Source organism: Sciurus vulgaris (genome assembly GCF_902686455.1).
Source record: "Sciurus vulgaris genome assembly, chromosome: 7".
In the NCBI taxonomy this organism is placed as follows: domain Eukaryota; kingdom Metazoa; phylum Chordata; class Mammalia; order Rodentia; family Sciuridae; genus Sciurus; species Sciurus vulgaris.
The window spans coordinates 97,999,758-98,022,815 of NC_136467.1; the positions used below are offsets into that span (position 1 = coordinate 97,999,758).

Genomic DNA, 23,058 nt, shown 5'->3' on the forward strand with positions numbered 1-23,058 from the left:
GATATTGGTCTGAAATTTTCTTTCCTTCATGTGTCTCTGTCTGGTTTAGGTATCATGGTGATATTGGCTTCATAGAATGAGTTTGGGAGAGTTCCCTCCTCTTCTATTTTATGGAATACTTTGAGAAGTATTGGAATGAGCTCTTCTTTAAAGGTTTTGTAGAACTTGGTTGAGAACCCATGTGGTCCCAGACTTTTCTTTGTTGGTAGGCTTTTGATGACCTCTTCTATTTCATTGCTTGAAATTGATTTATTTAAGTTGTGTATGTCCTCCTCGTTCAGTTTAGGTAATTCATATGTCTCTAGAAACTTGTTGATGTCTTCAAGGTTTTGTTTTGTTGGAGTATAGATTTTCAAAATAGCTTCTAATTATGTTTTGTATTTCACTTGTGTCTGTTGTGTTATTTCCTTGTTCATTCTGAATTTTAGTAATTTGAGTTTTCTCCCTCTTTCTCTTTGTTAGTGTGGCTAAGGGTTTATTAATTTTGTTTATTTTTTCAAAGAACCAACTATTTATTTTGTTAGTTTTTCTGATTGTTTCTTTGTTTCAATTTCGTGTTGATTTCAGCTCTGATTTTAACTATTTCCTGTCTTCTACTACTTTTGGTGTTGGTCTGCTCTTCTTTTTCTAGGACTTTGAGCTGTAGTGTTAAGTCGTTTATTTGTTGATTTCTACTTCTTTTGTTGAATGTGCCCCATGAAATAAATCTTCCTCTAAGTACTGCTTTCATAGTGTCCCAGAGATTTTGATATGATGTGTCTTTGTTCTCATTTACTTCTAAAAATTTTTTTATTTCCCTCCTGATGTCTTCTGTTATCCATTCATCATATAATAGTGTATTATTTAATCTCCAGGTATTGCAGAAGTTTCTGTTTTTTATTCTGTCATTTCTTTCTAATTTCAATCCATTATGATCTGATAGAGTACAAGGTAGTATCTCTATCTTCTTGTATTTGCTAACAGTAGCTTTGTGGCATAAGACATGGTCTATTTTAGAGAAGGATCCATGTGCTGCTGAGAAGAAAGTGTGTTCGTTCTTTGTTGGATGGTATATTCTATATAAGTCGGTTAAGTCTAAATTGTTGATTGTGTTATTGAGATCTATGGTTTCTTTATTCAATTTTTGTTTGGACGATCTATCCAGCGGTGAGAGAGGTGTGTTAAAATCACCTAGTATTATTGTGTTGTGGTCTATTTGATTTCTGGAATTGAGAAAGATTTGTTTGACGTACATGGATGAGCCAATGTTTGGGGCATAGATATTTATGATTGTTATGTCTTGCTGATTCATGCTTCCCTTAAGCAGTATGTAATGTCCTTCTTTATCCCTTCTGACTAGTTTTGGCTTGAAATCCACATTATCTGAAATGAGGATGGATACTCCAGCTTTTTTGCTGCGTCCGTGTGCATGGTATGTTTTTTCCCATCCTTTCACCTTTAGTCTATGGGTATCTCTTTCTATGAGATGAGTGTCTTGCAGACAGCAAATTGTTGGATTTTTCTTTTTAATCCATTCTGCCAGTCTATGTCTTTTGATTGATGAGTTTAGGCCATTAACATTCAGGGTTATTATTGTGATATGATTTGTATTCCCAGTCATTTGACTCATTTTTGTTTTTTGACATGATTTGGTTTCCCCTTTATTTGGCTATTCCTTTAAGCTAGTTCCTCCCGTTGCTGATTTGCATCGTTGTTTTTCATCTGTTCCTCATGGAATATTTTGCTGAGAATGTTCTGCAATGCTGGCTTTCTTTTTGTAAATTCCTTTAGCTTTTGTTTATCATGGAAGGATTTTATTTCATCATCAAATCTGAAAGTAAGTTTTGCTGAGTATAAGATTCTTGGTTGGCATCCATTTTCTTTCAGGGCTTGGTAAATGTTGTTCCAGGCCCTTCTAGCTTTTAGGGTCTGGATTGAAAAATCTGCTGATATTCTTATTGGTTTCCCCCTGAATGTAATCTCATTCTTTTCTCTCGCGGCCTTTAAAATTCTGTCTTTATTTTGTATGTTAGGTATTTTCATAATAATGTGCCTTGGTGTGGGTCTGTTGTAATTTTGTATATTTGGAGTCCTATAAGCCTCTTGTACTTGGTTTTTCATTTCATTCTTCAGATTTGGAAAATTTTCTGATATTATTTCATTGAATCGATTGTTCATTCCTTTGGTTTGTTTCTCTAAGCCTTCCTCAATCCCAATAATTCTTAAATTTGGCCTTTTCATGATATCCCATAATTCTTGTAGATTCTGTTCATGATTTCTTACCATCTTTTCTGTTTGGTCAACTATGTTTTCCAGATTAAATATTTTGTCTTCTATGTCTGAGGTTCTGTCTTCCAGGTGTTCTATCCTATTGGTTATGCTTTCTATGGAGTTTTTAACTTGGTTTATTGTTTCCTTCATTTCAAGGATTTCTGTTTGGTTTTTTTTCAATATCTCTAACTCTTTATTGAAATGATCTCTTGCTTCCCGTATTTGCTACTTTAACTGTTGATTGGTGTGATCATTTAATGCCTGCATTTGCTCTTTCATCTCCTCCTTCAATGCCTGCATTTGCTCTTTCATCTCCTTGTTTGCTTCCCTGATTGTTTTAATTATGTACATTCTGAACTCGCTTTCTGACATTTCTTCTGCTGTGCTGTCATTGGGTTTTATTGATATAGTATCTAGGTTTGTTTGGGACATTTTCTTCCCTTGTTTTCTCATATTGGTCAGATGTCAGTGGGACTTTGTGACATTGCAGAATTCTTCTATTGGCTTATAGTGTCCCTGTAGATTTCCAGTGTATCACCTTCCTGCCTTCAGTAGCCTGAAGTCTTGGAGTAACTTGGTAATGCAGTGCTTACAAGGAAAGCTGCCCCTAGCCTGCTACTGGTTCCAGGACTTGGAGCTGGCTCTGTGTAGAAAGGCTGTCACTGGGGGGTCTGCTCCCAGAAGCTAGCCTGGAAAGGCGCTTCCCGCCAGAGGGCGCCGGGCTGCGGGCTGCTTGGGGAAGTCCCTGGCTGCCCTGTCCTGGTCATTGAAGCAACCTGCGGGCAGGAACTCGCTGCCCTGGTTCAGGGACCTGAAGCTTGGTTCTGTGCAGAAAGGCTCAAACTGGGGGCTGGGGGGCCTGCTCCGAGATGCTGGAGAATCTGGCCGTGTGGGAGGAGCCCACTGCTGGAGTGCTCAGGGCTGCCTGGGGAGGACTCTAGCTGCCCTGCCCTACTCTAATAAAGCACCCGAATCTGGGCCTGCCGCCCGTGCAGTGCTTCACCAGGTGGGGGAGAGTCACCCCGTGGCTCTATTTTAGCCCGAGTCTCTCAATGCCTTCCCTTCTTGAATCCTGGGTTCTGGAGCGACTGGAGATGCAGTCACCCTCTAGTCCGCCATCTTGGATTGCCCTAAGTATAAATTAAATGTTAGTTTTTCAAACAAATCTGAATTGCTCATTCTCTGGCACAGAAGTTAAGATATTCATAGCTGGGTGCAGTGGCACATGCCTGCAGTCCCAGGAGACTCAAGAGGATGAGGCAGGAGGATTTCAAGTTTAAAGCCAGCCTCAGGAACTTAGTGAGGCCCTGAGCAACTCAGTGAGACTCTGTCTCTAAATAAAATATGAAATAGGGCTGGGGATATGACTCAGTGGCTGAGTGCCCCTGAGTTCAATCCAGTTAAGATATTCGGTTGTCCTTTCTGTATATGGTGAGTCTTTTTTTTTTTTTTTAAGTTTTATTTTATTTTTTTAGTATGGCAAAAGTTATTTATGACTTTGTGAAATAACAGTGAGATAGTAATGTTCTATATTAGCACAGTGTCTTTTATGCAGGTTTGCCAAGTACTTTATAACCAGAAGAAGAGACTGTTTTGTTCTTAATTTAAAAGCACCTCTTTCAGAAATGAAATATTATTTTATGAGGCACAGCTATACAAAATAATCTTTTAAGGAAAGACGTATTCCTTTGGGGAATTATGAAAATCAGATGACTATTGCTGACAAAAATTTTCAATAACAACAGCTCGGTTTCCTATAGAATGGCATCCACATTCTATTGAACAACCTTCTTAGATTTTGTACCTTCAATTATGGATACGTGCTATCATTTAATTATCAACAACATACAGCATTCCCACACTTGAGTAAGCATGTACAATTTAACTCAGGGGGTTCCATGAAGACTGACCAAAGGTCGAAGGTATAAATAAATAAAAGCTTTTGACATGAATATTACCAAAATATTTACAGTTTTCAAAGTAATAGAAACCTAAGGTTGTGCCAAGAATAATTTGAAAATTTAAAAAAATGGATATAATTTTGACTCTTAAGGCCACTGACACAAATTGCAGGGAAATAGATTTAGGAATAGTGTAAAGATTACATTTACCTGGAGAGTAAATTTTACTAGATCTAACATCTCATCTCAAGTAAGACATTTAAATAAATATTTCATGTACATATTCCTAATGTTTTAAGATTCCAGATGAACTCCAGATGAACATAGAGCCAAGTAAGGTAGCAAAACCAGATCTCCTATTTTGTAGACTGCCATTTAATTCTATATATAGTGACACTGCTTATTTGGCAGTTGGGCCTCTGGCAACCCAGCCCAAGTCTGCACCGAGAACCTGAACATAAACAAAAAAGCCTTGGAGTGGTCACAATAGATGTCAAAAAAGCCAGCACTTTATTTGTGGTAGAGACATGCCAGCCCTCACATTTGGCAGATATTCCATTCCACGACTGTTTATAATAACAGAAAGGTTGCTATCGGCAGGCACACTGACAGCAGTCTACACTACTTTAGAAAGATTTCTAAAAATTAACAAACCTGTTTCGCAGTTAACCACTATTAAATGGAAACGTCATACTTGTTGAACTCCACTTTCTTCAATTACATAGGGTTTTTCTTGGTTCAAATAACATTCTCAATTCATCTCAGTTTAAAAATCCAGCTTTAACAGGGAAGTTCAGGACATTTTTAGAAATGTATCAGAACTCAGAGGTGTGGGTGAAAGGGTGCATAATGCCTTATATAACTGATGGCAAATTCAGTCATTCAACATTATTTCACTAGGTGCATATGCTGAGCTAAGTCCTGCTCTAGTAAAGAGATATACTAGTGAACACAATCCTTTACCTTGTAAAACTTACATTGTATTATCACGGAGAGAGGCAGAAAATGAAAGTCAGAAGCCTGAAAGGATTACGGGGTGGCGGGTGGGGAGAGCTGAGTAAGGGTGCCAGATAAGGCTCTGGGGGGTTGGTGCGTACCTGTGTGTCTGAGGAATGGTGAGAAGGACTCTTCTCTAGGCAGCGAGGGGAGGCCAGAGCCATTGAGGTGAGAGGGGAGTGCTGATGGTGTGCGCTTGCAGGCCAGCTTCAGGACTCTTGCTGTTAACTGGAGTGCAAGGAGGAGGCCAAATCACATTTTGACATGACTTGATATACATACCTCAGAAGGATCATTATGGTCACTGTATGGAAATAAAAGATAATAATAGAAGGTAATCAGTACATCCCAGTGGCTCTGGAGACTGAGACAGGAGGATCTCAAGTTCAAAGCCAGCCTCAGCAACTTAGTGAGGCCCTAAGCAACTCAGTGAGACCCTGTCTTCTAAATATACAAAAAAGGGTTGGGGATGTGATTCAGTGGTTAAGTGCCCTTGAGTTCAATCCCTGGTATTGAATAAAAGATGGTAACACATTCTTAATTCTTATATGAATCATAGAAATGGGAGTTTCTGTCCTGCACATGAGTCTTTTTTAGGGAGCTGGACATGGTGGTGCATGCCTGTAACACCAGCAACTCATGAGGTTGAGGAAGGAGGTTTGCAAGTTCAAGGCCACCACCAGCAAGATAGTGAGATTCTGTCACAAAAAGAAAATAAAAAGAGCTGGGGTTGTAGCTCAAGAGTAAAGTGCTCCTGGGTCCAATTCCTAGAACCAAAACAAAAAGAAAAACAAAACAACAATGAAGTTTTCAGGAAAAAAATTTCAGGTGTCCAGACCTTGTATCGACTCAACTGACTTGAATGAAAGGATCTGGTCTTCTCCTTTCCTCCGGCCTGCCTGTGGTAGACTGGAGAGGGAACTGGGCTCAAGGGCAGTCATTCCCAGTACACTAATCCTCCAGGAGGGCCTGGAACAAAGACTCCATCCAAAGAGTTTGGGGGTTATTCAATCAGAATCTTCTCATAACTTTAACCAAGAAGAATACAGTTTATAACAGAAAGAGAACAGGATGCACAGTGGCAGATAGGTTAATAGTGGAACATTAAAGATTCTTGAAGTTTTCGGGTTCAGGAAGTTGAGCAATGTGAATGGCCTAGTTTGACTCTGTGAGGCCAGTCCTAAATGACTCCTGCTTTTCCTAAGTTGCCATATATGTGTGAATTTATCATTTTCCTCATGGTATACTACTTCAGGTAAATTGAATAAATGTGTATATCTTACAAATAGAAGAACCTAACAAAGGTTAATTACCAGGGTAACAGGTTTGTGCATTCCATCATACACTGAAAAAGATCTGCCCAATCTACCTTGTTATTGTGTAGTGTATCAGAACACAGACTTCAGAACTAGCCTGACTGAGTGCAAATGCTGCTCCATCCCTGATCATCTATGTGATCTTGGACAATTAATTAGCCTGACCTTCTGCTTCTACATCTATAAAAAGAAACAAGAACCTGGAAGTGGTGGTGCGCTCCTGTAGTACTAGAGACTCTGAAGGCTGAGGCATCAGGATTGCAAGTGTGAGTCTAGACTCAGCAACTTAGTAACTTAGTGCGGTCATCTCAAAATAAAAAATAGAGAAAAGTTAGAGTGTGACTCAGTGACAAAGTGTAACTTGGTGGTAAAGCACTGCTGGCTTTAATCCTCAGCACACACACACACACACACACAAAAAAAAAAAAAAAAAGAGGAAAAGAGAGAAATAAAACAATACATAAGTGTTTTTAAGAAGATTCAATGGTGAATACAGAATACAGAAAGCTCAGACAATATTTGGTACACAGTGAAGACCCTGCAGGCATCATCTGGAGATGAAACAACAAAAATTTCTAGGTGGCAAAAAATTCTGTAAGTGAATGTTATCATGGTTAACTGCTGATAGTTGGGATTGATGGTATTTATTAATTTATTAGATTCCTTCAAAATAGAAAATTTCCATATCCCATTGGCAGGTTTCAGAAGTTCTCATCAGATTTTTTTTTTTTTTTTAACTTCAGAGAGGTAGATAAAAAGGGACAAGAGAAACAGGTGCAGCTTTTGAGTACCTGCTCTAGGCAGGAAGGATGCTGGTGCTAGAGAAAGTGACCCTGACATTCAAGAACTCAGAATTTACTAGTATAATACATGATCCATGAGAACTTAGAGGAGTATTGTTTGGGAAAGGGGCTATGTTTGACCGTTTCTTTTTCCCTCTAAACTGGTATATGCCAGCACCTGGAGTATAGTTGGAAATCAGCAAGTGTTTCTGAATGTCTGACTTAATGTTGAATAAATGAAAAGTAAGTAGTCAAAATTTCAAAGTGAGAAGAGAGGCATTAATAAAAGGGCTGTGGAAACAAAGAGGGACCGGTGATAAATTCTACCAGGGTGTTGGGCCATGTATACGGAGAGGGATGATTCACCAAGTGAACTGGACCTTGAAGAGCAGCAGAGTTTTGACAAATGGTGCAGTGGGGTGGGTCTTAAAGGGACCGTTTCTAGCAGAAGGAACTCCAAAGCATCAGAGATGTGAACGTCCTCTTCAGGCTGGAGAGCAGACAATAGTTGGATGATGGGAATTAAGAGGATGCCGTGGGGAAAAACTGGCCCAAAGGAAGTGACAGGAGATGTAACTGGAAAGCCCTTTTGGAACCAAAATGTAAAGTGATCTTCTGTCTTGTACTTTGTACATTATTCTGCATGCATGAAATTAAAACAAAAATAGTTTCTGTCTTCTGCCTACTGGTCTGAAAATGTCATCTATTTTATATTTATACCTGTATTGCCATATAATTCTAGTAATTTTTTGTTTGGTGTATCTTGATGCTAAGCTGTTTGTCATATAAATTCTCATGACAGTGATATTTTGTTAAGTAAATCAATATATTGCCTTATTATTCTATCCTGTTTTATGCTTTAGGCCCTAAATTCTGTTTGGTCTGTTATTAATACAGCCACTGTACTTTTTATTTGTATTTGTTTTTATCACTTTAAGTTGTACTTGTTATTAATAACAGTTGATTTTTTGACCCACTTACTTATTGTGATGTTTGGTTTTGTTTCTTTTGGTTTTTTTTTTTTTTTTTTTTTTTGTGGTACTGGGATTGAACCTTAAACCCAGGGGTGCTGAGCTACATTCCCAGCTCTTTTTATTTTATTTTTTTCTTTTTGAGATAGTGTCTCATTAAGTTGCTAGGGCCTTGCTAAGTTGCTGAGGCTGGCCTCAACTTGTGATCCTCTTGCTTCCACCTCCTGAGTGGCTGGGATTACAGGTATGTGCCACTGTACCTGGCTCTGTTGGATTTTTTTTGAGCTTCATTTTTTCCCTCCTATATGAACTGAGGTTTATTTTGTTCTATTCTTTATTTGGAAATGACATGTTCTTTTTTTATTCTATTAACTCACCTTTTCAAATCAGCAATTTTTCTTTATTTCTCAAAAGCGAGAATAAAATCATATTCTGACTTCCCCTGATGTAGTGCAAATTTTTTTCCTCTTTTTTAAAATTAAAAATAATTCTAATTGACACAATAAATGCATATTTATGGGTACAACATGATAATTTGGTACACTAGAACTTATTCTTCCTATCTAATTGTATTTTGGTACCCTTTGTCCAACCTTCATCCTTCCTAGCCTCTAGGGATCACTATTCTTTCTCATCAATAATATCAACCTTTTTGGCTTCCATATATTATGAGACAGAACATCTGGCATTTACTTTTCTGTGCCTGACTTTTTTATTTAACATAATGTCCTCCAGTTCCATTCATGTTGCCACAAATGACAGGATATTATTCTTTATGGTTGAACAAAATTCTGTCTTGTATATTTTTTTTTATCCATTTTCTTTAGCCACATTTTCTTTATCTATTCATCTATTGATGAACCCTTGGTTCATTTTGTATCTTGGCTATTATAAATAATGTTGCACTAAACATGGAAGTACAGATATCTCTCTTTGACATACTCATTTTTATTTCTTTTAGTTACATACTCAGCAGTGAGATTGCTGGATGATTTGGTAGTTTTCTTTTTAGTTTTTTTGAGGAACATATACACTATTCTCATAAAGACTGTACTTATTACCATTCTATCAACATTGCAAAAGTTCCCCTTCTCTGTATCCTCTCAAGAATTTTTTTTTTTTGTTTTTTTGGTTATAGCCATTCTAATTAGGCCGAGATGATATCTTATATGATTTTGATTTTCATTTCTCTTATGATTCGTGACATTAAGTACTTTTTTATAACAATTATTTTAATGGCATAACTATATGTTTCACTATAAAATAGCCCCACAGAATCTATGTTGAAGATTTTTTCATGTACTTGTTGGCCATTTGTATATCTTCTTTTGGCTATTTGGGGTCTTTTACAGTTCCACATAAATTTTAGAATGTTTTTTTCTACTTCTGTAAAGAATGTCATTGTTATTTTTGATGGGGCTTGCACAGAATATAGACTGTCTTGGGTAATATGAGCATTAACAACTTCCTTTCTTCCTTCCTTCCTTCCTTCCTTCCTTCCTTCCTTCCTTCCTTCCTTCCTTCCTTCCTTCCTTCCTTAACTAGGGATTGAACCCAGGGGCACTTTACCATTGAACTAGATAGCAGCCACTTTTATTTTTTATTTTGAGACAGGGTCTTCCTACATTGCTTAGGGCCTTGCTAGGTTGCTGAGGCTGGCTTTGAACTTGTGATCCTCCTGACTCAGCCTCCCAGATCACTGGGATTATAGGCAAGCTCCACTATACCCAGTTTCTTCAATTTCTTTCATCATTGTTTTATAATTCCCTGTAGAATTTTATTAACTACTTCTGCATTCACTAAGATGATCATATGATTTTTTGTTCTTCATTTATTCATGTGATATGTTTATTAAATCACAAATCGTTAGATAAATCCTATTTGATCATAGTGCATAATATTTTTGATGTGCTTTTTTATTTGGTTTGCTATATTTCATTGTGAATTTTTGCATCTGTCTTTTGTATTTTTTATGATTTTTATGATTTTGCTCTTAAGATAATACTGGCCTCATAGAATGATGATTATTAATTTTTTTTTTTTGCATCATGGGTCTCGCTTCTAAGAATTATTTTAGCACTAGCATTGTTTCAAAACAACATTAACAACACTTGCTTGAACCTAATGTATATTTTGTCTAGAGCCTGCTATCTCTCTGACCTCATCTCCCTCTACTGTTCTCCCTGCTCACTGTCTCTAGCCATCCTGGCCTTTTTTCTTATCTCAAATATTGTAGACTTGCTCCTACTTCAGAGGATTTGCTTTTCTTGTTGCCAGGAGATTTCTTCCCCAGAACTTTGTATGGTTGGCTCCTTTCAGCTGACTTACCACAGAGGTCTTTCGTGACCCTTTTGGCTGGATCAACTGCCACCCTGCCTGCCCCTTCTTAGGTACTCAATCTCTACCGCTTTACCACACTTGTCTCTCTGTGTGGGCTTACAGCCCTCTGGCCCGATTCTTTTACAATTAGTTTACTCGCATGTTTGCTTATTTATTGTCCTTATATTCCCACTAGAATATGTTGTCTATCTGTTTCATCATTTTGTCACAGCATTTGAGGCTGTGACTGGCATCTATTCGGCCACTAATATTTGGCACATAAATATTGGTTGAATAAACAAATCCTTGATCTTTTTTATAAGAATATGTTCCTATTCTTCAATACTCCATGGAACTAAGCTCGGTGGAGCATATTTGTAATCGCAGTGAGCTGGGAAGTTGAGGCAGGAGGATCACAAGTTTGAGGCCAGTCTCAGAACTTAGCAAGACTCTCATTAAGTGCTACCATCTGAAAATTAAAAAATAAAAAGGGCTGTGTGTGTACTCAGGGGTAAAGTGCCCTTAGTTTAATACCTAGTACCTCAAAACAAACAAACAAATGAATAAAATCTCTATGCTTCCAAGTCTAATGAATGTGCTCTGGGTCCAGGTCAATCATCCCTCTGACTTTCTGTGTTAATCCTGTGTGTCACTGTCTGGGGAATGGCAATCATTGCTTTCTTTCTTTTAATGTCAGACAGGTCAAGAAAGTTCTCTCTAGGAATGTGACATTTGAACCTGAAAAAAGTAAGGTGTAAATTTTTTGGATTTGTAGGTAAAAGACTTCTTGTGGGTTTCTGGGGAAGATGCCCCTAGTGAAGGACTCAAGGACACAAGGTAAGCAGTGTGCTGGAGCAGAGTGAGTCAGAGGACAGAGGTTGGTGATGAAGTCAGGAAGTAGGGTGGAGGTACACAGGAAAGGATTTTTTTTTTTTTTTTTTTTAAGATTGACAATGACTCAAAGTAAGAAATGCTTTTTATATTATAAACACACTTACATTCTTAAAACTGAAAAAACTTCTCATGAAACATTTTTTCATTTGCTATCCACTCCAATATTTCTATTTTATCCAATTCAATATGAAGTATTCAATTCAATTTGACTTGAGTTTTAAGAAGATACTGTGATTTCATAAGCCACAAGTGCACCATAATGCATGGTTTGGAAAAATCTTATAGGGCTTTGTTGTCTTTGTGAGCTTTGCAGTTTATTGTAACTCAAATAGGGAATTATTAGAAAATTATAAGCAGAGAAATAACATCATCTAACATATTTCAAAAGAATCACTTTGGCTGCTTTATGGATAATATGCTTTATAGGCAGATAAGTGAGGGACAAAGGGGGAGGCTCAAATAGTGTTCATCCAGTCCTTGTTGTAACTTTATCACCATTCCTGTGTCTTTCCAAGGTAAAACAGGCTTGGAATAACATTGGATTTGTGGGTCAAGTAGGCAGAAAAGAAAGCCTAAGAACTGTAAAACCCTAGAATCTTAGATAGTTGGAATTCTTCCTTTATCACATATGCTAAAGATAGCTTAATAACAACCAGGTTTAAAGTAGAAGTTTCACAATCAGTGTCTTCAAATGGAATAACACATGTAAAATTTGACAGAATTCATGTTCACTAAACTTCAATTTTCTCTGTCCTTAAAGAGTAATGGAATCCTCTCCTGGCTAGACAAGGTTTTTCTGGAACCTAGTCCAGTTCTCTGTAAAACTCATTTAGTTAGTCCCCCTTGGTTGGCCTCAGGCTGCATTCCTTTGATGCCACAGTTATCTTACAGGATCCCTACCAGCACATCCAGCTTTCTCTAACTGGGATGGCATCTTTGTGGTAGCCAGGACTTTCTCTCCTTGATAAATGTCTGGAGGCACGTCACAACTTTGTCATTGCTTCTGATAGCAGAGAAGCTCTTAATTGTGTACATCTTGCCCCGCACACATGCAACTAATGAGTGAGAAAACAGTAGTATTTTTAAGGTAAAAAGTTCCTTTGACACCAGTGGCTTGGGAGGAGGCTAAGGCAGGAAGATTGCAAATTCAAAGCCAGCTTCAGCAACTTAGTGAGGCCTTAAGCAACTTAGTGAGACCCTGTCTCAAAATAAATAATATAGAAAGGGCTGGGGATGTGACTCAGTGGGTAAGTACCTCTGGGTTCAATCCCTGGCTCCTCCCTCCCTCACAAAAAAGTTCCTTTGGCAAAGAGCAAACATCAGAGAAACTCTCCTATGGATGCTCTTTTAACCCAGAGTGTGATTGCCTGTTTCCATTTCTTCTCCTAAGTATCTCCTGTCTTTTTGTACCTGGGAGGCTGACTTTATGGATTATACCAATCCCCCTGCCCTCCTTTTCAGGTTGGGTTTGGTCAATTGGAGGCTTCTGTGGAGGTGATAATGAGGTGGAAAGGAGTTGTGTATTTATTCCTCTGGTCTAATTTTTCCTGGGTTGTTATTGGTTTTGTCTCTTTGCTAAAGGTCACAGCTCCTGAGAGGCAGTCCACAGTTGCAACTCACAGCTCTTCTCTGTGGGGTCTAGTAACAGTCACTGACCCTTCAGACCTAGAGGTGAGAGTGAGACCTAGTTGTTCTTGGTCCTGGGGAGCTGCACCAGCCCTTGTTGGTTTCTCTTAACACTGCTATTCCTTTATAGATAAAAGCTCATATCAAACTCTCTCCAACTGTTCCATTAATTTCCTGCTAGTTTCTTAGATTCACAGGTTTTTCTGCAAGACAAGCTGAATGGGGATGTAGAAAACTTTTTGTACTGAATATATTTAAAGTAGTTTAGATATCAGGGACCATTTTATCTTAAAGAAGAAAAAGAAAACTCTCAGGCCCATTAGTTTAGCCCTTGGCCATTAATACCTGAGGGCCCATGGCCCACATGGACCTAGTCTGAGCAGAACTGGCAGAATTACTTTGAGGAATGAGAACTTTATATGAATCATTAAATGGATATGTGTGTGTACTTATTCAAGACTCACAATGATGGGGCAGAAGGACAATTTCCTTATAAAATTCTTTATAAGGAAAATTTCTTTGGCAAAAGTAGTAGTTGGATATGATGAATAAGAGACTTCTAGTTGTGGGACACAGTGAATCCTATTTCAGTGTGAATCACAAATGTTTAGTGAGAAAGATTGCTGGTTAGAGGCAGCATGCAATGGTATTTAGGGCACATCTTTTGGCACTAGACTTCCTGGATTCAAATCCTGACTCTGCTATTTACTAGTTGGGACACTTGGGGCAAATTTATCTATGCTTCAGTGTCCCCAACTTAAAATGAAAAAAATAGGAACACAAAACTCATAGTAGTATTATAAGGAATAAATTAATTCACATAAGGCACTGAAGATAGTGTGTACTGATAACTGCTTCATAACTCTCTTTATTTGTATTATCCCGAAAGTAGACAGGAAATTTCTGAGACAGGGCCTGAGTATTCTTGCCTACAGCAATAACCTTGTTCTCTTTTCTCCCAACCACCTCCCTTCTGAGATGGTGAAATGAGGGTCTGGTGGATGGGCCTGTGTTTGTGTATAAGGAGGGGAATGGGAAGATTGCACTGTATGAGAGGAATTCTGAAGATACAAATCTGGAGCTTTATAGGAAACAGATATATCTTCATCTTTTGAGAAAGGGAGAGATATCTTTGCTTCCTAGTGTAAAAAAATTCTGCTTGGGAAAAGGTGGGGAAGTATTCTGAATTTTTACTTTTTAGAGACATTATCTCTAGGGAAAGGTAAGTCAAGTATTGCAAGATTTTCAATTCATAGGGACTGGACTGTTTCTATAGCTTGGTCTCATCTTCTAGAAGTGTAAACAACTCTGGGGAGGTAAATCTTTTACTGCCTAATTCAATAATCTTTTGGATTTCAAGGCTGTCCTTCAATCTAATCCTGGTAAAAATTTCCCAGAAAACCCTAACTACTATGCAGAAATATTAAATTAAAATCTTGTGAAAAACCAGAATTATTCCTTTCTGGGAGTTGTTTGATGAAATTTCTTGCTTTCTCTATACCACATTATCCTGATTCCTTTCTTTTCCTTCCTTCCTTCCTTCCTTCCTTCCTTCCTTCCTTCCTTCCTTCCTTCCTTCCTTCCTTCCTTCCTTCCTTCCTTCCTTCCTTTCTTTCTGTCTCTCTTTCTCTCTTTCTCTCTTTCTCTCTTTCTCTCTTTCTCTCTTTCTCTCTTTCTCTCTTTCTCTCTTTCTCTCTTTCTCTCTTTCTCTCTTTCTCTCTTTCTTTCTTTCTTTCTTTCTTTCTTTCTTTCTTTCTTTCTTTCTTTCTTTCTTTCTTTCTTTCTTTCTCTACTTGGGGATGGAACCCAGAAGCCTCATGCATGCTAGGCAATTGCTCTACCACTGAGCTATAGCGCAAATTCTTTTATTTTTTTTATCACTAAGTGTCCCTAAATTACTCAGGCTGGCCTCAAACTTGGGATCTTCCAGCCTCAGTCTCCCAAGTAGCAGGGATTATGGGCATGTGCCACCCTGCTTGGCATATCCTGTTTCTTAATAAAATTCAAAATTCTGAAAATTTGTTAGAGAATTCAAAATAATTTACAATCACAAATATCAAAAATGTAGGATGCCATACTTATGAATTTGATCCCTTTCCATAATTGATATAATTTAAATCTTAGGGCAATATCATAAGAATGGTTCTTAATATCTGCATTTTTTTTTTCTTTTTTTTTGTGGTACTGGGGATTGAACTCATGGTCTTGTCCTTGCAAGGCAAGCACTCTACCAACTGAGCTATATCCCTAGCCCCCAACATCTGCATTTTATAGAATAGGAAAATAAAGCTCATAGGGATAAAATAACTTGCTGAAGTTTGTATAGGTAGTAAGTAGTAAAGTTAGGATTCCAGCTTGTGTTGGTGGGTCCTTAAAGCTCATACTCTTAGCCAATTCAGTTGGAAACAAATGCTGTTTCTCCAAAGGGAAGCTCGTAGGAGCCCTCCATTCTCTCTGCTGATGCATGTTAGAAATGGAAAGGAAATGCTATCTTCTCTGCATGACTCCAGCCAACTCTGGTTTTAGTTTTGTGTCCTCAATCCTTTTAGTTACATTTGGCCCAGGGTTGGCTCTGGAGGCCTGAACTTGAAGTGAGAAGACCCGACTTTGTTGTCTGGCTCTACTACTTAATAATTGTGTGACCTAAGGCAAGAGGTTATTCTCTCTGAACTTCTGATTATTCACCTGTAAAACAGGGAGAAAATTGCCTGTATTGCTTCATTCACAGGGCTATTTGCAAGGATCAAATGGGGTAATGTATATGAAGATACTTTGTAGACGGCAGAGCTTTCTAGAAGAGCAAGGTATTATTACTTACTTACTGGCAGACATGTATTTCACCAGACACTGAGTTAGTTGAGGAAAATAAAATGAGTAAAACATAATCACCCCGGTTGCCTTTAATCTGGTCCTAATTGTAATCTCATACAGTAGGCAATGTCAGTCACCTATCCAATAGCCATATTCCATTTTTTCTTTCACCCGATTCTACATTTGTCTGATAGCCCAGCATGCTCCTCAGGTAGCACGTCATAATTTGTCCAAGTCAACATGGCTCTCCTGCTCCCTGCTTTTCGACTTCTTTGCAGTTAAAGGTCTACAGGTATTGTTGGAGTGTTGGCAGGGGACAGAATTTCACTCAGATTATCCACTGAAAAGATTTCAATGATGCAGTCATTTAGAAGTGGCCAGAGTTAAAGGCATTGACAAAGCACCCAGAGAGCAGCCACAGTGGGGGCTGTTCCCCTTCCCTAAAAAGGCAAGAGATGGGGTTGTTACTAGAGCCCAGAGACATGGGGCAGCATGGAGGAGGGTGCTCAGCACGAGATTCTGTTCTGGGGGATATAGCCACTGCCAGGGTTGCAGTGCTGAAGTGGGACAATAGGGAGGAACAGGGAGGGAATTCCCTGATCTCTTTGCTCCCATTCTCCAGTCCTCGCTCGCATCTCTCATTTGCCCAACCTGACCAGAGGCCAGAAGGCAAAGGAGCTTACCACATGACTTTGTTCCAGCTGATAAGATGTAGGAAGAAATCTATCATAAGCATTCCTGGGAAAATTTGACTTTCTTGATAAAAGTGATCAGGAATGGATGTCAATTACCCTTATTCCTCCTTTTATTCTTTCCATGAATAAGAACATGATAGCCAGATGGCAGCAACCATCTTCAATTTACGTGTGGTTTTTGTCTCTATACTTTCAACTGGTCCAATCTCTAGGTGGTAAAGATACTGTTCACATTTGGTCTGAAGAGATATAATAAGACATGTCTTTCTCATGAGCAAGGAAGAGAACATTTGCATCTGGATCAATGTAACTCCAAAACTAAAACAAGGAAATCTTGCATCTGAATGCCACATCTTTACCATATGCCTGCACTTTACCACTTGTATTTCCTGCTTCACATTGTCTTCAATTACACTGAAGGCTCAAAGCAGCTGGAATCATGCCTTTCTTTCTGACTGCTGGAATTATGAGGACTTCTATGGTGCCTATCAAGGAGTAGGTTCCTCATAATTATTTGTTGATTTAATACAAAAGTCTCCAGAACCACTACAATGAAACATTGACCTTTGCTGAGGTCAGGAGAACTTGCTATAATTCTCTTAATAACAATTTTTTTTCAGTCATAGTTTTTCAGACAAAATTTCATCTTGTAAGAATTTAAACACCAGAGATCAATTTATCTATAAGCCATGACTATTTGAGGACATTCATTTGAAACTGAGTGAATGAAAAAGCAGCAATTTGCAGGTATTCTGGGTCACAAGACTATACATCTAGAAGCTGTTGTGCAGGCTGTACTTGAATGTTCTGCTTATTTAGAAAAATTATGCCTCTATTCACTCATTGTCTAGTCCTGTAGACAAATACCTCCTATCCAAGCCACAAAACTAAAAGCAGATTTACTTAGTTAAGAAGGATAATGCAAACTGAAACAGAAGAAGCATTTTACTGGGGAAGAAGGTGGGTGGGGGACCTGCTTGATTGTGCAAACATTTTATTTTTATATATGAGGTGTTATTAATAGGAGTGTTTGGTTAAAACACAAACAAACACCTAGGGAACTGGAGTGTTGCTCTCAGCATGAGGGGAACTGCAAAAATAGCTGTTTTATTTTTTAATGACTCGATTTACTTTTGTTATGAAACCACATAGTCTGAATGCTATAATTTACATCTGTCATAGGTCTTCAATTATATATTGAATTAAAAATAATGGTGCTAGTATTTATTATGCTATCCTGTGGAATATTGGGATATACAGATCATTAAGAACTTCATAACAGCTTTTCTTAAAAAATCAATAACTTGAAGAAAATAGGTCTCCAATGTCAACTATTTTATTCGAACTGATTGGCTTAAATTTCATACACATATGATATGTTAGATGGATTTTAGATGTGAGCAGAGTTTTGATGGAGCTAGAGTATTTTTAACATTTTTGTTATTTGATTATGATAATAGTTCTCTGTAAGCCAGTCACAAGAAGACAGTGTCCCCTTTCATAATCTTATTTTAACCAAGCTAGCCACAAGGAGAAAAACACATTTATAATAATTTAGTGACTAAAAACTCTGAATTGCTAGGAGAAGGATTAGAGAGTATAAATTGAAGGGAACTGATCGGCTGACCAGCTGTTATGAAATGCTTTCATGTGCTGAGTGTTTGTCTCCCAAACATTTCAAATTAGCACGTTAAAACAAGAATCTGTGTTAAGACACTTTAAATTGTGGAGACAGATCAAGAATAGCTTATTTCCCTACTATAATCTGCCTTTTTTATATTTTTAGTTTCCCATCACCTGGAGGAAAAATACAAGTTTGCAGCAGAGTAATGGCCATGATATTTATTGTCTTTAAAAAAAAAATGGGGAACTGTGGAAAAAAAGGTCTGTAAATTATCAGGTATCAGCAATTAGATAACTGTTTCTTTGCTTACCTGGGATCCCCATTTGAACACAAAAGGATATTAGTTTGGTGTTCAAAATTGTCAAGGATGGAAAGATAGGCCTTGCTGATTTCACAAGCTTTTTTATGCTGTAGCACTCAGGATGTCAAGATAATGTTTGTTCCTGGCTTATACTTGATGAAGGAGAATTTAAAATCAATACCTTTATGCAGACTACGGTTACCTGGGATACACTTTTAGCATATTTCATAAAAGGCAAGCACTTTGTGTGTGTGTGTGTGTGTGTGTGTGTGTGTGTGTGTGTGTGTGTGAAGGCAGTGGAGGGTGGGAGGAGGTTGTGGGTTGAATAGTTCTAATATCAATTTTACAGCTTCTCTTTATGACTGTAAATTGCTTTTATGGGATTTAGCAACTCCCAGTTGGATCGGCTTAAATTTAATTTATATCAGAATTACAGAACTCAGAGGGGAGAACAAAATCCCTAGAGAACACAAAAATTGGATACTATGGAGTTAATGTTTTATAAAACAAGGAGAAAAAAGCATTCTTGATATTTGGGGGAAAAGTGTGTATCACCCAGATGTGGAGTTGTCTCACTGCTGAAGGAGCCCCAAACAAAAGGCTACTGCAGTGTTACCGACCCAGGGATCCAGGGTGGGGAGGAGAAGGACTAGGAGGACTCAAAGTGGAGAAAAGTGCCTTCAGGTTTCCTCCGAAGAAGACCTCAGGATACAGGTACCTGGCCTAGAGATGCCGATGTGCAGAAGAGCCAGTGCAGCCAGGCCGGAATCCTTGATTCTGCTCTAAGTGTGAAGTGTGCAGTGTGCTGTCAGAGAACCCAATCTGCCAGGGAGAGCAGCTTTCCCCACAAGGCTGCCTGGGGAAGACTTCATCACTGCTAATGGTTGGATCTGAAAACCACACCCAGAATCCCGCCTGCAACCAGTGCTTTATCATTGCTCATCAACTGACTTCAACTGATACCGCAGGGGAGGTGGCCCCACTACCTCTGGGCCAAGTCGGAAGTCCTGACTCTCCACTGGGCTGGCCCTGGCACTACAAGGAATGGAAGGGTGGAAGTTCAGGGGCTGGTGGGGCTGCTTCAGTGGTGGTGGTGTGCTGTCTTGCTGGGCTTCCACTTTCCTGCTTCTTTGACTGGAAGGAGTGGGCTCTTGTCGGGGGCTTCTTTGCTTATGCTCATTGGTGTTTCCCCACTGCTGGCTTCTTTTGCTCCAAGTCTAGGATGTATGAGGAGAAAAGAAACCCCAGGCATCTCACAGCTGGGATGTTCCTTCAATCCTAAGGTTCCTAATCAATGGCCTTTCCATCTTCCAGAGTTTTTTTTTTGCTTGTTTCATATGAAATGTTAAAAAAAAAAAAGTAGTATGCTCCATTATGCCATAAGTAAAAGGCCCTTCTTTGCATTTTTAAAGTTTAAATTTAAATGAAGGTAAAAATTTAAAAAAAATGATGGAAGTAACAGAATATTAAAAATTAAATGGAAAGACTTATGGGACAACTGCCTTTCTCTCACTTTTGCACAATTCCAGTATTGTCCCCAAAAGACACTTTAATCATTTGTTTCCAATTATTTTGAAGTTTATACCTCAATATAGTTAATAAAGTGCTTATTATATTACTTTTCCTTTTTTTTTTTTTTTTTTTTTTTTTGGTACTGGGGATTAAACCCAGGGGCACTTTACTATTGAATCCTCAGCCCTTTTTATTTTTAATTTTGAGACAGGGTCTCAATAAGCAGCTGAGGCTGGTCTTGAATTTGTGATCCTCCTTCCTCAGCCTCCAGAGTTGGGAAGATTACAGGCCACCACACCTGGCTTACATTACATCTTTATGTAACATCTTATTACATTATAAAATAATTTAATTAAGTTCTACATTCTCTCTTCTCTTGTTTCTCAGATTTGTTGCCATGTGTCATTAACCTCTAGTTCTTTCACATATCACCTATGCAATTTCCCCATACAGTTGTACTATCACTGTATGTCCTGTAGGTACAGGATTTGTGTGAAAAGTTGGGGACAGTATTTTTACTCCCTCCCTTTCTTCCACCATTTTCCTCTTTCATCTAACTACTACACTTTTACATCTGCTACACTTTTACTTTAACCTCTTCCCTTCCACACTTTTACAGTTTTATTTTTAAAACGATCTTGGTATACCCAGTTTATATAATTCCACTTTTTATATATTAAGCTGTATATTAGTCAGGGTCCAGAAAAAAGACAGACATCCACCTGCTGTTTCAACAAGGAGAATCTGAAGAATTAGTAACTAAACAGAGTCATTAATCAGGTAATGGAAAGGGTAAAAAGTGACTGCTAGTCATCAAGGAGGTAGGAACTACAGGAAACAGCTACTATCCTGGGACAGAGAAAATGAAGAAGAGAAGTTGGACTTACTAAAACTTAGGAATTTACAGTCGGGATCTGCAAAGCTGAAACTCAGACTTCACAGGGTCACTGCTTGGCTAGTGCTGGTGCCAGGGGGAGTTTTGTGGTGAAGGGGAACAGGTGTGGGGAGACAGGTTCTGTAAGGAGTGGAGACACCGCAAAACAGATTTAGTTGCAGCTATGGGGAAGAACTGCTGCTGCTGAGGTGAGGAAACTTTAATGGGGTGATGCTCACAGGATAGGGAAGCCAAGAGGAAGATGCAAGTCTACTTTTCTAGGTTATACACTCCCTCTGGTGCCTTTCAGAGCTGGTGGGCAAAGCAGAACTGGGGTCTGCAGACTTCCAGCTGCAGCATCGCAAAGCAGTTTATAGAAGTTTGGAGCCAAGGGACGATATCTAATAATTGGCACTAGCTGTCACTTGGTAATTGTTTTTATGTTGTTTTATATAGGTTTTTGATAAGGACAGTGCAACTAATTTTCTGTGAATTAAACTTTATAGACACACACTTTTATTCAAGTATATGAAGTAGAAAGTATAAAGCAGGACTGACAGACTTAAGAAAGGGTAGGATGTAGGAAATCAAAGATACATATTCATTTCTTCTCAGTTTGGACATCAGTGTCAGCTTACAGGATCCCTTGGCCATTGACTTGCTCACCTCTATTGTAGGGAGTGCTAAATTTTAAAATACAAATGTGTTCTAGTGCTGGGAGCACTTGAGACAGCAGCAATGAATCATGTTGCCTTTTGGTAATTTTTTTTTCCCCCAGAGATGGGGCATAAGGCCAACCCTCAGCTAAATACTCTGCTTTTTAATTTTTTCAAATGATATTTTCCTTGTAATTGGCAGGGGAAGATGAAATTTGAGATAGAAATGAAAGAATCTAGGCTTATGAGCTTTTTTGTCTCCTCAATGCTCAGGAAAATAGGGAATGAGTAAATTTGTTCCATTTTGGATGCTTTATCTATTTGATCTAACAAATAACCTCATCCCAGTGCAAGTGTTGTCTGTGTATTTGCTGAGTTTAGATGAAAGAATAATAAATGTGGAGGTGAACCTAAACAGAGAAATTCACACAACATGACTTATCCAACATCTATGGAAGTGTGGAATAAAAATGTGCAAAGTGAAATTCATCTGCAGTTTGGAACTTCATGAAGTAACAGGGCATAATGTGGTAGGAAACCTTTTTTGGCTTCTAGGTATTTGGAGTCACTCATGCTATCCCAAGAAATGATGGAATATTTTATTTTAGTTTTTGTGATTTTGGGGTGGGGGTACTGAGAATTGAACCAGAGGCACTTAACCTCTGAGTCACATCTCCAGTCTTTTAAATATCTTATTTAGAGACAGGGTCTCATTGAGTTGCTTAGGGCCTCGCTAAGTTGCTGAGGCTGGTTTTGAACTCATGATCCTCCTGCCTCAGTGTTCAAGGCTGCTGGGATTACAGGTGTGTGCTACCCTGCCTGGCTTAGTTTTTGTTTAAATTTTTCCATTTTTTTTAAAGCTTTATTGAGATACAATAAATGCACAAAGCTGCATATATTTAATGTGCATAATTTTGTGGATTTGGATATTTAAAAATACTCATGATAATATGATACAGTCAAGGTAATAGACATATCCAGGTTGTCCTAAAGTTTCCTTGTGTCCTTTTATTTTTTTTTATTTTGCCTATAAAAGAATACCTAATATGAGTCACCCTTCTAACAATTTTTTGAGTGAAAATATTATAGGTATTATGCTATATGTCAGATCTCCAGGACTTACTCATCTAAGAAAACTGAAACTTCATACCTATTGAACAAAAAGTCTTCAAGGAAATGAAGATGTTTTAAATATCCTTGAGGGACAAACCACATTCAAGCCATAGCATCCATTAATTCATTTAAGTCTTCTGAAACAAAACAAAATTGAGACAGTATGATTATCTTGATTATCGTTATGTCTTGTGGCCAAGATACTGTGATTTGACCAGTCATGAAGCAGCGCATTGCAGAGGCAGTACTCTGTTTGTGATTCTAATACACACTCTTTATATTAACTTCAAGACTTTAATAACAGCTGTTAAGACTAGTGAATCCTATTGCTTCTAATACTCAAGATAACGGTCATTTAAATATAAATATAATATATATACATACATATACGGTAGCACTAGTCAGGGTTCTCTAGAG

The 23,058-nt window shown here is 38.2% G+C and overlaps 1 long non-coding RNA gene across 1 annotated transcript in view; it reads left to right on the plus strand.

Annotated features, from left to right (window-relative positions):
* Positions 1 to 18,424, plus strand: part of LOC306665334 — a 46,450-nt gene extending 28,026 nt beyond the window's left edge. Inside the window, exons 2-3 of the long non-coding RNA XR_013764984.1 lie at positions 11,311 to 11,372; positions 18,348 to 18,424. This is a non-coding gene — a long non-coding RNA (uncharacterized lncRNA). The remainder of the gene's footprint in view (positions 1 to 11,310; positions 11,373 to 18,347) is intronic.
* Positions 18,425 to 23,058: the final 4,634 nt, after the last annotated feature.